Source organism: Camellia sinensis, chromosome 12 (genome assembly GCF_055761805.1).
Source record: "Camellia sinensis isolate YWXY chromosome 12, ASM5576180v1, whole genome shotgun sequence".
Taxonomy (NCBI): domain Eukaryota; kingdom Viridiplantae; phylum Streptophyta; class Magnoliopsida; order Ericales; family Theaceae; genus Camellia; species Camellia sinensis.
The window spans coordinates 172501-186183 of record NC_138972.1 but is presented as its reverse complement, the minus strand read 5'-3'; positions in this window follow the sequence as shown (position 1 = coordinate 186183).

Below are 13683 nucleotides of genomic sequence, written 5' to 3'. Positions count from 1 at the left end.
GGCCCGCATGCCATGCCACGGCCTCGGCCCGCATGCCATGCCACGGCCTCGGCCCGCATGCCTTGCTGCGGCGTTGCCCAACATGCCATGCCACGGCCTCGGCCCGCATGCCTTGCCACCGCGTTGCCCAGCATGCCATGCCACCGCGTTGCCCGGCGTGCCATGCCTTAGCCTTGGCCAACATGTCGAGCCACGGCCTCGGCCCGCATGCCATGCCATGCCACAGCCCGCATGTCTTGCCACGGCGTTGCCAAACATGCCATGCCACGGCCTCGGCCCGCATGACGTGCCACGGCCTCGGCCCGCATGACATGCCACGGCCTCGGCCCGCATGCCTTGCTACGGCGTCGCCCAACATGCCTTGCCACGGCCTCGGCCCGCATGCCATGCCACGGCCTCGGCCCGCATGACATGCCACGGCCTCGGCCCGCATGCCTTGCCACGACGCCGCCCAACTTGCCATGCCACGGCCTCGGCCCGCATGCCATGCCACGGCCTCGGCCCGCATGACATGCCACGGCCTCGTCCCGCATGCCTTGCTACGGCGTCGCCCAACATGCCATGCCACGGCCTCGGCCCGCATGCCATGCCACGGCCTCGGCCCGCATGACATGCCACGGCCTCGGACCGCATGCCTTGCTACGGCGTCGCCCAACATGCCATGCCACGGCCTCGGCCCGCATGCCACGGCACGGCCTCGGCCCGCATGCCTTGCTACGGCGTCGCCCAACATGCCATGCCACGGCCTCGGCCCGCATGCCATGCCACGGCCTCGGCCCGCATGACATGCCACGGCCTCGGACCGCATGCCTTGCTACGGCGTCGCCCAACATGCCATGCCACGGCCTCGGCCCGCATGCCACGGCACGGCCTCGGCCCGCATGCCTTGCTACGGCGTCGCCCAACATGCCATGCCACGGCCTCGGCCCGCATGCCATGCCACGGCCTCGGCCCGCATGACATGCCACGGCCTCGGACCGCATGCCTTGCTACGGCGTCGCCCAACATGCCATGCCACGGCCTCGGCCCGCATGCCATGCCACGGCCTCGGCCCGCATGCCATGCCACGGCCTCGGCCCGCATGCCTTGCTGCGGCGTTGCCCAACATGCCATGCCACGGCCTCGGCCCGCATGCCTTGCCACCGCGTTGCCCAGCATGCCATGCCACCGCGTTGCCCGGCGTGCCATGCCTTAGCCTTGGCCAACATGTCGAGCCACGGCCTCGGCCCGCATGCCATGCCATGCCACGGCCCGCATGTCTTGCCACGGCGTGGCCAAACATGCCATGCCACGGCCTCGGCCCGCATGACGTGCCACGGCCTCGGCCCGCATGACATGCCACGGCCTCGGCCCGCATGCCTTGCTACGGCGTCGCCCAACATGCCTTGCCACGGCCTCGGCCCGCATGCCATGCCACGGCCTCGGCCCGCATGACATGCCACGGCCTCGGCCAGCATGCCTTGCCACGACGCCGCCCAACTTGCCATGCCACGGCCTCGGCCCGCATGCCATGCCACGGCCTCGGCCCGCATGACATGCCACGGCCTCGGCCCGCATGCCTTGCTACGGCGTCGCCCAACATGCCATGCCACGGCCTCGGCCCGCATGCCATGCCACGGCCTCGGCCCGCATGACATGCCACGGCCTCGGACCGCATGCCTTGCTACGGCGTCGCCCAACATGCCATGCCACGGCCTCGGCCCGCACGCCACGGCACGGCCTCGGCCCGCATGCCTTGCTACGGCGTCGCCCAACATGCCATGCCACGGCCTCGGCCCGCATGCCATGCCACGGCCTCGGCCCGCATGACATGCCACGGCCTCGGACCGCATGCCTTGCTACGGCGTCGCCCAACATGCCATGCCACGGCCTCGGCCCGCATGCCATGCCACGGCCTCGGCCCGCATGACATGCCACGGCCTCGGCCCGCATGCCTTGCTACGGCGTCGCCCAACATGCCTTGCCACGGCCTCGGCCCGCATGCCATGCCACGGCCTCGGCCCGCATGCCTTGCCACGACGTCGCCCAACTTGCCATGCCACGGCCTCGGCCCGCATGCCATGCCACGGCCTCGGCCCGCATGCCATGCCACGGCCTCGGCCCGCATGACATGCCATGGCCTCGGACCGCATGCCTTGCTACGGCGTCGCCCAACATGCCATGCCACGGCCTCGGCCCGCATGCCATGCCACGGCCTCGGCCCGCATGCCACGGCACGGCCTCGGCCCGCATGCCTTGCTACGGCGTCGCCCAACATGCCATGCCACGGCCTCGGCCCGCATGCCATGCCACGGCCTCGGCCCGCATGACATGCCACGGCCTCGGACTGCATGCCTTGCTACGGCGTCGCCCAACATGCCATGCCACAGCCACGGCCCGCACGCCGTGCCACGGCCTCGGCCTCGGCCCGCATGCCTTGCTACGACGTTGGCCAACATGCCATGCCACGGCCCCGGCCCGCATGCCATGCCACCGCGTTGCCCGGCGTGCCATGCCTTAGCCTTGGCCAACATGTCGTGCCACGGCCTCGGCCCGCATGCCATGCCATGCCACGGCCCTCATGTCTTGCCACGGCGTTGCCAAACATGCCATGCCATGGCCTCGGCCCGCATGCCTTGCTACGGCGTCGCCCAACATGCCATGACATGCCACGGCCTCGGCCCGCATGCCTTGCTACGGCGTCGCCCAACAAGCCATGCCACGGCCTCGGCCCGCATGCCATGCCACGGCCTCGGCCCGCATGCCTTGCGACGGCGTCGCCCAACATGCCATGCCACGGCCTCTGCCCGCATGCCATGCCACGGCCTCGGCCCGCGTGACATGCCACGGCCTCGGCCCGCATGCCTTGCCACGACGTCGCCCAACTTGCCATGCCACGGCCTCGGCCCGCATGCCATGCCACGGCCTCGGCTCGCATGACATGCCACGGCCTCGGCCCGCATGCCTTGCTACGGCGTCGCCCAACATGCCATGCCACGGCCTCGGCCCGCATGCCATGCCATGCCATGGCCTCGGCCCGCATGACATGCCACGGCCTCGGACCGCATGCCTTGCTACGGCGTCGCCCAACATGCCATGCCACGGCCCCGGCCCGCATGCCTTGCCACCGCGTTGCCCGGCGTGCCATGCCTTACCCTTGGCCAACATGTCGTGCCACGGCCTCGGCCCGCATGCCATGCCATGCCACGGCCCGCATGTCTTGCCACGGCGTTGCCAAACATGCCATGCCACGGCCTCGGCCCGCATGCCTTGCCACGGCCTCGGCCAACATGCCATGCCACGGCGTCGGCCCGCATGCCATGCCACGGCCTCGGCCCGCATGACATGCCACGGCCTCGGCCCGCATGCCTTGCTACGGCGTCGCCCAACATGCCATGCCACGGCCTCGGCCCGCATGCCCTTCTACGGCGTTGCCCAACATGCCATGCCACGGCCTCGGCCCGCATGCCTTGCCACCGCGTTGCCCAGCATGCCATGCCACCGCGTTGCCCGGCGTGCCATGCCTTAGCCTTGGCCAACATGTCGTGCCACGGCCTCGGCCCGCATGCCATGCCACGGACGGCCTCGGCCCGCATGCCATGCCACGGCCTCGGCCCGCATGTCTTGCCACGGTGTTTCCCAACATGCCATGCCACGGCCTCGGCCACCATGCCTTGCCACCGCGCTGCCCAGCATGCCAATGCACCGCGTTGCCCGGCGTGCCATGCCTTAGCCTTGGCCAACATGCCACGCCACGGCCTCGGCCCGCATGGCTTGCCAGGGCGTTGCCCAACATGCCATGCCACGGCCTCGGCCCGCATGTCTTGCCACGGCGTTGCCCAACATGCCATGCCATGCCACGCCACGGCCTCGGCCCGCATGCCATGCCACGGCCTCGGCCCGCATGCCATGCCATGCCACGGCCTCGGCCCGCATGCCATGCCACGGCCTCGGCCAGCATGCCATGCCAAGGCCTCGGCCCGCATGCCTTGCCACGGCGTTGCCCAGCATGCCATGCCACCGCGTTGCCCAGCGGGCCGTGCCGCGGCCTCGGCCCGCATGCCTTGCGACTGCCTTGGCCAGCGTGCCATGCCACAGCGTGCCATGCCTTAGCCTTGGCCTACATGCCATGCCACTGCCTTGGCCAGCATGTCGTGCCACCGCCACGGCCAGCATGCCATGCCGGTCCGTTGCCCAGCATGCCACGGCCGTGGCGGCATGGCAAGCCACGGCCTCGGCCAGCATGCCATGCCACGGCCTCGGCCAGCATGCCATGGCACTGTCTTGGTCAGCATGCCATGCCATGGCACCGCCTTGTCCAGCACGCCGTGCCGCAGCGTTGGCCAGCATGCCTTGGCCGGCATGCCATGCCAATGCCTTGGGCCAACATGGCGTGCCACGGGCTGGGCCATGCCGGTCCGTTGCCCGGCATGCCACGGCCGTGGCGGCATGGCAAGCCACGGCCTCGGCCAGCATGCCATGCCCCGGCCTCGCCCAGCATGCCATGGCACGGTCTTGGTCAGCATGCCATGCCATGGCACCGCCTTGTGCAGCGTTGGCCAGCATGCCTTGGCCGGCATGCCATGCCAATGCCTTGGGCCAACATGGCGTGCCACGGGCTGGGCGAGCACGGCATGCCACGGGCTGGGCGAGCATGCCACGCCACGGCCTTGGCTAGCAGCAAGGCATGCCACGGCCTCGGCGAGCATGCCATGCCATGCCAAGGCCAAGGCCAAAGCCAAGGCCAAGGCAGTGGGCAAGGCCAAGTCCCTGTGCAAGGCATGGCCAAGGCCAAGGCAAAGGCCAAGGCCGCGGGCAAAGGCCAAGGCCAAGGCCAAGGCCATGGCGTGCCACCGCCTCGATCGATCTTTTTGAACATGATTCTTTTATAATCTTACCCAAACCGTGCAACACAATTAAAAATGCACTACAATCAATTTTAAATGTCATTCCCTATTTTTTTGCAATTTTTCTGGAGCTTTTCGAATTTTTAAAGCCCTTATTTGGCATAAAAAAATCAAAATAAAATAAAAAAAATGAAAAAAATAATTTAATAATTTCTATAATTACTAGTGAATCATCCTTTAATTATGGGAATTTTTCCATAATTTTTTGACTATTTTTATTAATTTTTATTATTTTTTAAGTATTAATATCGAAATAAATTAAAATAAAATATTTTCTGTAAAAAAATATTTTTTTTTATTTTTTTTATGGTGTATTAAATTATTTCCTACAACTTTCATGTTGAAAGTTTTGGCAAAAAACCATTACTTTTTAAAAAAACCCCATTATGACTCCTCGAACATGCTTGATGTTTCCTCCTGCCAGATTGAAAAGGGCTTAACAGGCTATTATAAGGGGGGGGCACCTCCCTTGCCCAGGGCAAGGCAGTGGCAGGTACGCCCCATGTTGGGCGCGGCCTGGGCTGCGGCCTTGGGTTACATGCACTGCGGCTCGACCGCGGCCTGGGCTGCGGCCTGGGGCGGCTCGGCCGCGGCCTTCGGCGGCCTGGACCGCGGCCTTGGGCGGCCTTGGGCGGCCTTGCGCGGCCTGGGCGCGGCCTTGGGCGGCCTGGGCGCGGCCTTGCGCGGCCTGGGCGGCCTGGGCGCGGCCTTGCGCGGCCTGGGCGCGGCCTTGGGCAGCATGGCGTGGCATGCGCGCGGGCGTGGGCGGCCTGGCATGCGCGCGGCATGGGCAGCACGGCATGGCATGCGCACGGCCTGGACGGCCTGGCATGCAGCCGGCCTGGCATGCCCGGGGCGTGGGCAGCACGGCATGGCATGCGCACGGCCTGGGCGGCCTGGCATGCAGCCGGCCTGGCATGCCCGCGGCGTGGGCAGCACGGCATGGCATGCGCACGGCCTGGGCGGCCTGGCATGCAGCCGGCCTGGCATGACCGCGGCGTGGGCAGCACGGCATGGCATGCGCACGGCCTGGGCGGCCTGGCATGCCCGCGGCGTGGGCAGCGTGGCCTGTGCGAATACCGCGCGCGTGGTCTTTTGACCACGGTGCGCGTGTTGCGCGCATGGTCGCGCACGCCTTTGCACGCCTTCGCACGCAACGCACGTCTAGTGATAAGAACCGCAGCCAAGGCAGCCCAGCCCCAAGGCCAAGGCCAGCAGCATGGCATGCCACGGCGAAGGCAGCCCAGCCAAAGCCAGCAGCATGCCATGCCAAGGCCAGCAGCATGCCATGCCACGGCCAAGGCAGGCCAGCCAAAGCCAGCAGCATGCCATGCCAAGGCCAAGGCCAGCAGCATGCCATGCCACGGCCAAGGCAGCCCAGCCAAAGCCAGCAGCATGCCATGCCAAGGCCAAGGCCAGCAGCATGCCATGCCACGGCCAAGGCAGCCCAGCCAAAGCCAGCAGCATGCCATGCCAAGGCCTAGGCCAGCAGCATGCCATGCCACGGCCAAGGCAGGCCAGCCAAAGCCAGCAGCATGCCATGCCAAGGCCAAGGCCAGCAGCATGCCATGCCACGGCCAAGGCAGCCCAGCCAAAGCCAGCAGCATGCCATGCCAAGGCCTAGGCCAGCAGCATGCCATGCCACGGCCAAGGCAGGCCTGCCAAAGCCAGCAGCATGCCATGCAAAGGCCAAGGCCAGCAGCATGCCATGCCACGGCCAAGGCAGCCCAGCCAAAGCCAGCAGCATGCCATGCCAAGGCCAAGGCCAGCAGCATGCCATGCCACGGCCAAGGCAGCCCAGCCAAAGCCAGCAGCATGCCATGCCAAGGCCCAGGCCAGCAGCATGCCATGCCACGGCCAAGGCAGGCAAGCCAAAGCCAGCAGCATGCCATGCCAAGGCCAAGGCCAGCAGCATGCCATGCCACGGCCAAGGCAGCCCAGCCAAAGCCAGCAGCATGCCATGCCAAGGCCTAGGCCAGCAGCATGCCATGCCACGGCCAAGGCAGGCAAGCCAAAGCCAGCAGCATGCCATGCCAAGGCCAAGGCCAGCAGCATGCCATGCCACGGCCAAGGCAGCCCAGCCAAAGCCAGCAGCATGCCATGCCAAGGCCAAGGCCAGCAGCATGCAGTGCCACGGCCAAGGCAGGCCTGCCAAAGCCAGCAGCATGCCATGCCAAGGCCAAGGCCAGCAGCATGCCATGCCACGGCCAAGGCAGCCCAGCCAAAGCCAGCGGCATGCCATGCCAAGGCCAAGGCCAGCAGCATGCCATGCCACGGCCAAGGCAGCCCAGCCAAAGCCAGCAGCATGCCATGCCAAGGCCTAGGCCAGCAGCATGCAGTGCCACGGCCAAGGCAGGCCTGCCAAAGCCAGCAGCATGCCATGCCAAGGCCAAGGCCAGCAGCATGCCATGCCACGGCCAAGGCAGCCCAGCCAAAGCCAGCAGCATGCCATGCCAAGGCCAAGGCCAGCAGCATGCCATGCCACGGCCAAGGCAGCCCAGCCAAAGCCAGCAGCATGCCAAGCCAAGGCCAAGGCCAGCAGCATGCCATGCCACGGCCAAGGCAGCCCAGCCAAAGCCAGCAGCATGCCATGCCAAGGCCTAGGCCAGCAGCATGCCATGCCACGGCCAAGGCAGGCAAGCCAAAGCCAGCAGCATGCCATGCCAAGGCCTAGGCCAGCAGCATGCCATGCCAAGGCCAAGGCAGCCCAGCCAAAGCCAGCAGCATGCCATGCCCAGGCCAAGGCCAGCAGCATGCCATGCCACGGCCAAGGCAGCCCAGCCAAAGCCAGCGGCATGCCATGCCAAGGCCAAGGCCAGCAGCATGCCATGCCACGGCCAAGGCAGCCCAGCCAAAGCCAGCAGCATGCCATGCCAAGGCCTAGGCCAGCAGCATGCAGTGCCACGGCCAAGGCAGGCCTGCCAAAGCCAGCAGCATGCCATGCCAAGGCCAAGGCCAGCAGCATGCCATGCCACGTCCAAGGCAGCCCAGCCAAAGCCAGCAGCATGCCATGCCAAGGCCAAGGCCAGCAGCATGCCATGCCACGGCCAAGGCAGCCCAGCCAAAGCCAGCAGCATGCCAAGCCAAGGCCAAGGCCAGCAGCATGCCATGCCACGGCCAAGGCAGCCCAGCCAAAGCCAGCAGCATGCCATGCCAAGGCCTAGGCCAGCAGCATGCCATGCCACGGCCAAGGCAGGCAAGCCAAAGCCAGCAGCATGCCATGCCAAGGCCAAGGCCAGCAGCATGCCATGCCAGGGCCAAGGCAGCCCAGCCAAAGCCAGCAGCATGCCATGCCAAGGCCAAGGCCAGCAGCATGCCATGCCACGGCCAAGGCAGCCCAGCCAAAGCCAGCAGCATGCCATGCCAAGGCCTAGGCCAGCAGCATGCCATGCCACGGCCAAGGCAGCCCAGCCAAAGCCAGCAGCATGCCATGCCAAGGCCAAGGCCAGCAGTATGCCATGCCACGGCCAAGGCAGCCCAGCCAAAGCCAGCAGCATCCCAAGCCAAGGCCAAGGCCAGCAGCATGCCATGCCACGGCCAAGGCAGCCCAGCCAAAGCCAGCAGCATGCCATGCCAAGGCCTAGGCCAGCAGCATGCCATGCCACGGCCAAGGCAGGCAAGCCAAAGCCAGCAGCATGCCATGCCAAGGCCAAGGCCAGCAGCATGCCATGCCACGGCCAAGGCAGCCCAGCCAAAGCCAGCAGCATGCCATTCCAAGGCCAAGGCCAGCAGCATGCCATGCCACGGCCAAGGCAGCCCAGCCAAAGCCAGCAGCATGCCATGCCAAGGCCTAGGCCAGCAGCATGCAGTGCCACGGCCAAGGCAGGCCTGCCAAAGCCAGCAGCATGCCATGCCAAGGCCAAGGCCAGCAGCATGCCCTGCCACGGCCAAGGCAGCCCAGCCAAAGCCAGCAGCATGCCATGCCACGGCCAAGGCAGCCCAGCCAAAGCCAGCAGCATGCCATGCCAAGGCCTAGGCCAGCAGCATGCAGTGCCACGGCCAAGGCAGGCCTGCCAAAGCCAGCAGCATGCCATGCCAAGGCCAAGGCCAGCAGCATGCCCTGCCACGGCCAAGGCAGCCCAGCCAAAGCCAGCAGCATGCCATGCCAAGGCCAAGGCCAGCAGCATGCCATGCCACGGCCAAGGCAGCCCAGCCAAAGCCAGCAGCATGCCATGCCAAGGCCTAGGCCAGCAGCATGCAGTGCCACGGCCAAGGCAGGCCTGCCAAAGCCAGCAGCATGCCATGCCAAGGCCAAGGCCAGCAGCATGCCATGCCACGGCCAAGGCAGCCCGGCCAAAGCCAGCAGCATGCCATGCCAAGGCCAAGGCCAGCAGCATGCCATGCCACGGCCAAGGCAGGCCCGCCAAAGCCAGCAGCATGCCAAGCCAAGGCCAAGGCCAGCAGCATGCCATGCCACGGCCAAGGCAGCCCAGCCAAAGCCAGCAGCATGCCATGCCAAGGCCTAGGCCAGCAGCATGCCATGCCACGGCCAAGGCAGCCCAGCCAAAGCCAGCAGCATGCCATGCCAAGGCCTAGGCCAGCAGCATGCAGTGCCACGGCCAAGGCAGGCCTGCCAAAGCCAGCAGCATGCCATGCCAAGGCCAAGGCCAGCAGCATGCCATGCCACGGCCAAGGCAGCCCGGCCAAAGCCAGCAGCATGCCATGCCAAGGCCAAGGCCAGCAGCATGCCATGCCACGGCCAAGGCAGGCCAGCCAAAGCCAGCAGCATGCCTTGCCAAGGCCAAGGCCAGCAGCATGCCATGCCACGGCCAAGGCAGCCCAGCCAAAGCCAGCAGCATGCCATGCCAAGGCCAAGGCCAGCAGCATGCCATGCCACGGCCAAGGCAGCCCAGCCAAAGCCAGCAGCATGCCAAGCCAAGGCCAAGGCCAGCAGCATGCCATGCCACGGCCAAGGCAGCCCAGCCAAAGCCAGCAGCATGCCATGCCAAGGCCTAGGCCAGCAGCATGCCATGCCACGGCCAAGGCAGGCCAGCCAAAGCCAGCAGCATGCCATGCCAAGGCCAAGGCCAGCAGCATGCCATGCCACGGCCAAGGCAGCCCAGCCAAAGCCAGCAGCATGCCATGCCAAGGCCAAGGCCAGCAGCATGCCATGCCACGGCCAAGGCAGCCCAGCCAAAGCCAGCAGCATGCCATGCCAAGGCCTAGGCCAGCAGCATGCCATGCCACGGCCAAGGCAGGCCAGCCAAAGCCAGCAGCATGCCATGCCAAGGCCAAGGCCAGCAGCATGCCATGCCACGGCCAAGGCAGCCCAGCCAAAGCCAGCAGCATGCCATGCCAAGGCCAAGGCAGGCCAGCCAAAGCCAGCAGCATGCCATGCCAAGGCCAAGGCCAGCAGCATGCCATGCCACGGCCAAGGCAGCCCAGCCAAAGCCAGCAGCATGCCATGCCAAGGCCTAGGCCAGCAGCATGCCATGCCAAGGCCAAGGCAGCCCAGCCAAAGCCAGCAGCATGCCATGCCCAGGCCAAGGCCAGCAGCATGCCATGCCACGGCCAAGGCAGCCCAGCCAAAGCCAGCAGCATGCCATGCCAAGGCCTAGGCCAGCAGCATGCCATGCCGCGGCCAAGGCAGCCCAACCAAAGCGAGCAGCATGCCATGCCAAGGCCTAGGCCAGCAGCATGCCATGCGCCGGCCAAGGCAGGCCAGCCAAAGCCAGCAGCATGCCATGCCAACGCCAAGGCCAGCAGCATGCCATGCCACGGCCAAGGCAGGCCAGCCAAAGCCAGCAGCATGCCATGCCAAGGCCTAGGCCAGCAGCATGCCATGCCACGGCCAAGGCAGCCCAGCCAAAGCCAGCAGCATGCCATGCCAAGGCCAAGGCCAGCAGCATGCCATGCCACGGCCAAGGCTGCCAGCCAAAGCCAGCAGCATGCCATGCCAAGGCCTAGGCCAGCAGCATGCCATGCCACGGCCAAGGCAGCCCAGCCAAAGCCAGCAGCATGCCATGCCAAGGCCTAGGCCAGCAGCATGCCATGCCACGGCCAAGGCAGCCCAGCCAAAGCCAGCAGCATGCCATGCCACGGCCAAGGCAGCCCAGCCAAAGCCAGCAGCATGCCATGCCAAGGCCAAGGCCAAGGCCAGCAGCATGCCATGCCACGGCCAAGGCCAAGGCCAAGGCAGCCCATCCGAAGCCAGCAACATTCCATGGCAAGGCCAACGCAGCCCAGCCAAAGCCGGCGGCATGCCATGCCAAGGCCAAGGCCAGCCGCATGTCTTGCCACGGCCTTGTCCCGCAGCGTGGCGTGCCTTGGCCTTGGGCTAGAACATCGCATGCCACGCCCTTGGCAAGCAATCCTGTCCCTCGTGTAATTGCCATTTGGTTTGGCTTTGACTTACGTATATGTTGCCCTGCGAAATGCTTGTCCCTCGGGTAATAGCCGGTTTGGTTGCCTTTGACTTGCGAACACGTTGCTAGTGCTTTCCCCAGTGGAAGCTTGTTGGGAAAAGTATGTCCCTCGGAAGTTGCCTGTTGCGTTTGTTATTTGCATTCGAGCTATCCGATGCTTGCTGGGTTTCTCTAAGAGTTTTTGCACGTTCGTCGGGCTTTTTAATTATTTATTTACTCATAAAAATTATAATAAAATAAATTAAAAATAAAAAAATAATTAAAAAAATTACTATAATTACTAGTGCCTCATCTTATAATTGTTGGAATTTTTCTAGAATTTTTTGAGTATTTTTAGTAATTTTTATTATTTTTTAAGTATTAAAATTGAAATAAATTAAAATAAAATATTCCGGTGGCCAAATATTTTTTTATAATTTTTTTTATGGTGTATTAAATTATTTCATACAACTTTCATGTTGAAAGTTTTGGCAAAAAACCATTACTTTTTAAAAAAACCCCATTATGACTCCTCGAACATGCTTGATGTTTCCTCCTGCCAGATTGAAAAGGGCTTAACAGGCTATTATAAGGGGGGGGGCACCTCCCTTAAGGCTGGCCAGCATGGCCAGGCCACAGGCCACGCCTATGCCTAGGCGGGCGCTTGGCACATGCCATCGCTTGGCTTGTGGCATTGGCTTGTGGCATCGAAACTACATAGCCAAGCACGGGATGCGTCGAGTGGCGGCCCGCGGCGGTGGCGGTGGCACGTTGGCCTAGGGCAGCATGCCATGCCACAGCCTTGGCCAGCAACATGGCATGCCAAAGCCTTGGCCAGCAGCATGCCATGCCCTGGCCTTGGCAAGCATGTCATGCCACGGCCTTGGCCAGCAGCATGCCATGCCACGGCCTTGGCCAGCAGCATGCCATGCCCCGGCCTTGGCCAGCATGTCATGCCACGGCCTTGGCCAGCAGCATGCCATGCCACAGCCTAGGCCAGCAGCATGCCATGCCACAGCCTTGGCCAGCAACATGGCATGCCAAAGCCTTGGCCAGCAGCACGCCATGCCCCGGCCTTGGCAAGCTTGTCATGCCACGGCCATGGCCAGCAGCGTGCTATGCCCCGGCCTTGGCCAGCAGCGTGCCATGCCACGACCTTGGCCAGCAGCTTGCCATGCCCCGGCCTTGGCCAGCATGTCATGCCCCGGCCTTGGCCAGCAGCATGCCATGCCACGGCCTTGGCCAGCAACATGGCATGCCGCGGCCTTGGCCAGCAGCATGCCATGCCCTGGCCTTGGCAAGCATGTCATGCCACGGCCTTGGCCAGCAGCATGCCATGCCACGGCCTTGGCCAGCAGCATGCCATGCCCCGGCCTTGGCCAGCATGTCATGCCACGGCCTTGGCCAGCAGCATGCCATGCCACAGCCTTGGCCAGCAACATGGCATGCCAAAGCCTTGGCCAGCAGCACGCCATGCCCCGGCCTTGGCAAGCTTGTCATGCCACGGCCATGGCCAGCAAGCAGCGTGCTATGCCCCGGCCTTGGCCAGCAGCGTGCCATGCCACGACCTTGGCCAGCCGCTTGCCATGCCCCGGCCTTGGCCAGCATGTCATGCCACGGCCTTGGCCGGCAGCATGGCAAGCCCAAGCCTTGGTCAGCAGCAGCATGCCATGCCAACGCCTTGGCCAGCAGCATGCCTTGCCACGGCCTCGGCCATCAGCATGCCTTGCCACGGCCTCGGCCATCAGCATGCCTTGCCACGGCCTCGGCCATCAGCATGCCTTGCCACGGCCTTGTCCAGCAGCATGGCATGCCCGGCCTTGGCCAGCAGCATGTCATGCCACGGCCTTGGCAAGCATGCCAAGCCACGGCCTTGGCAAGCATGCCATGTCCCTCGGGTAATTGTACAAGTTGCCTTGCGAAATGCATGTCCCTCGGTTAAATTGCCATTTGGTTGGCTTTGGCGTGCGAACGAGTTGCCTGTGCTTTCCTTGTGGAAGCTTGTTGCGAGAAGTATGTCCCTCGAAAGTTGCCTGTTGCGTTTGTTATTTGCATTCGCGCTAACCGGTGCTTGCTCGGCCTCTCTAAATGTTTTCGCGCGTTCGTCGGGCTTCTTGGTCCTTCGGGGGGTGATTCGTTTTGGGGGGCTGGTGCACAGTGTACGTCGTGGCGCGTGAGTTGTGTTCGGTTTGTGCGAGTTGGACGGATCCCTTCCTGTGCAGCGAACTCCACTGGTGCATTCCTCCATGTCCCTCGGGTTGTCTTCGACTCGCCTTCGGGTTGCTTGCGCTTCCCTAGTGGAAGGTGCCTTGCGAAAAGCGTGTCCCTCGGGTAATTGCCATTTGGTTGGCTTTGACGTTCGAACGAGTTGCCTATGCTTTCCTAGTGGAAGCTTGTTGCGAAAAGTATGTCCCTCGAAATTTGCCTGTTGCGTTTGTTATTTGCATTCGCGC